This window comes from Lupinus angustifolius, chromosome LG16 (genome assembly GCF_001865875.1).
Source record: "Lupinus angustifolius cultivar Tanjil chromosome LG16, LupAngTanjil_v1.0, whole genome shotgun sequence".
In the NCBI taxonomy this organism is placed as follows: Eukaryota; Viridiplantae; Streptophyta; class Magnoliopsida; order Fabales; family Fabaceae; genus Lupinus; species Lupinus angustifolius.
This window is the reverse complement of record NC_032024.1, coordinates 6110620-6113881: the sequence shown is the minus strand read 5'-3', so window position 1 is coordinate 6113881 and position 3262 is coordinate 6110620.

Here is a 3262-nt window from a genome sequence, read left to right as displayed (position 1 = left end):
GGGTAGATCAATATGTGTGTAATGATCTTTATTAGATAATGATTAATATATCTCATTTATTAAATAACACATATAAATGGTGCATATAGAGATATGACCATTGAATTGACTCAAATGAGAACTCCTAATGGTTAATATATTACCTTTGAATTGTCAATAGGATATTCTTGTGAAGAAATATATATTTTCCTTAGACTTGAGATTATCATAGTAATTAACAAGTTGTTTATTATATTTTGATATCGGACACATGCCTTATGATATTAGTTGAATGATTATTGGGTAAAATTAAATTCTTGTTGAATTAGTGACTAATCAAGAAAGAATCCATCAACTCGTGGTAATGAGTTTGAACTCTATAGAAATAAAGACCTTGGCCAAGGGAAATTGAATGAATGAAGAAATGAGTTTCTTAAGTCATTCACTACGAGTTAACTTATTAGAATTTGACAATTATACCATATTCTAGAGTTAACATAGAGTTGTAAAGATGGAAGGAAATATTATATTAGTCTTCTAATGGTTTTAAAGTAAAAGATATTACTTCATTTCTATCCGGTCGTTAAGGAGTGTTGCTAGATGTCAACCTTGATTAGTAAATTAATGAGTTAATTTACTACCGGTTTAGTAATGAACCTACGGGGTCACACACTAACGAGTGTTCTGATTTTTGTTGGACAAGAAAATATTATTGATTAAATTAAATAGTTTAATTTTGTATATTTACTTTTAAGTGGAATATTATTGTATTTTTTGCTAGCACCGAAAATACAAATAATATTATTCAATCATCTTTAATATAATTAAGTGTGACTTAATTGTAATATTTCAAATGTTTAAAACTGATAGTCAGTTTTGAAAACCAAAAACCAAAAAATGATGCTGAATTGATGAGTGATTAATTGGCATTAAATGGATTCAGGAAGTTTTGTTTTTATGCTAAATTAATGTATGATTAATTGACACTAAATTGTTTGAGGGAGATTTTGGTTTTATTAAACCAAACCTCACGTGTGATTCAAAACACTCACACAAAGAAAAAAGTTTGTATCCTAATTTTTGGGTTGTTTGAAATATAGTAGTTTTGAGTTGATTTTTTTTTCACGAATCAAGTGTTGATACAACAAAGATTGGTCTCGGTGTGGATACGCGTGTAGGACCTTCATACTTTTGAAGGATAATTTTCGAAAGCCATTGCAGTCTCCTGAGGTAATTTTACAAACCGTTTTGTCTAAACTATTATAGTGTATGCATATTTTAACACAAATAGATCCATAATTTTCCGCAGTGTATGTTATGAACATGCATATTATCCTTCAGAAACAACAGAAAATTTTAAAATACAGCAAAATTTCATTCTTTCAAAATGTTATACACACTTCCCCCAACTTAAGTACTTGACTTGTCCTCAAGTCAAAAAAATATTTTTAGGAAGTTTGTATAATATTTTGAAAAAATGAAAAAGAAAATTAAAATTAACCACCATTTTTAGGAGAACACAGAATTCATTCTCCTTGTTTTCACTATCCTCTCCTAGATAGTGGTGCCATCAAGTCCTCATTTTTGTCTGGTTGTTTGGACTTGTTTTCCTGTAAATCATTTCGAACTTGAAATTTTCTTTTGCTTTGAGGTTAGTCTAAAAATTCACATGAATTTATAATTTCCTAAGACACTAAGTTCTTAATTAAATTTGATTGAGAGAATTCCAACCAAACAACATGTTTTTTTCATGAAAATTGATGTTTAGAAAAACATTTCACTCATATTTCAAATCCAAGTAATAAAATGGAAGTCCAAACGGAAATTATGGAACTTTAAAGTACATTTTATCACACCAAACATCCATAAATAAATCCATTCATAATTTCATGAATATATTTCGTTAAATGGTGAACCAAATAACACACATTTTAGGAGTTCTCAAGTTTGGAAAATTTTATTTTTGGCACACATGTAACAAACATGCTCTTAGTTTTAAAAATTAATTTGACATTTTCAAAATCATTTACTAAGGCATGTTGATGGAGATGTTTGGTTAAAATATCACAAGATAAAGTATCATTATCAAAAAGTACATGGTGAATACTTAACCTTTAAGGATTCAAGTGGCTTCCTTCTTGAAGAAAAAGTTCAGCAACTAATCCTTGTTTATTTCAATCCCTTTTATGTTGTTCTTTTGAAAAAGTTGATGAGGGGTACCTCCACATCTCCTAAAATTTTTATAACAACAATAAAAGGTTTCTTAACTAGTGGGTTTTCACTCCACTAATTCATTTTTTTTTCTTTTTGAATTTTTAATTTTTTCAAATGTACAAAATATAAAAATAAAGATGTACAAAAGGAAAAATAAATTTATACAAAAGAGAAAGAAAATGTTATGCACAATTATTTGATAAATGACATATAAATATGAAATGTTCTATTATTATAGCAATTCCCCGGCAATGGCGCCAATTTGTAGAAAGATTTTTCTTAGGGGAGAAGGGTTTCCCCCCTCAACAAATTGTCCCCGGCAACAGCTCCAATTTGTTGAAAGATTTTTTTAGAGAGGAGAAGGCTTTCCCCCTCAACAGATTGCCCCAGCAGCGGCGCCAATTTGTTGAAAGATTTTTCTAGAGTGGTTTTCCCCTCTCAACAAATCGTCCCCGACAATGGCGCCAATTTGTTGAAAGGAGATTTCTCTTATTCGGTGTATTTTTTTTGGTTAAGTAAGTGAACTCGGTTTTATTCTTTGTTCGCCATCTCGGCTTTGATGAAATAAATTCCAACGCCGGTAATATGGTTTCAAGAATATTCCAATTACAACTTACTTATAATAATCATGTGAATAAGTTATTCCTTCTTTGCCCCATCTCGGGTACAATGGTATCGAAGCAATCCCCTATTACATAATTATTAAGTACATTTGAATACCATCTCGGTTTTGTGAGGAATAAATTACAATACCGTTTTAATAGTATTCTAATGTACAAAAGTGATGAATAGTTAGTTGTTAGAAAAAAATAAATAAATAAAGAACAAAAAAATAATAAAGTAAAGTGACTTTTATTTATTTACTCCCTTCCAGGTTTCTTTTATTAACAAACCAAACTTCTTCCTTAAGGAAGGTTGGTATTAAAGAATAAATAAATTGGGGAATGTAAATAACAATAAATAAAAGTTAGTAAGTTAACTTCATCACTTTTATATATTAAAAGGTGTTTCAACAAATAAATTTATTGATAACACTTTACTATTTTACAATTTACACCTCTTTCAAGAT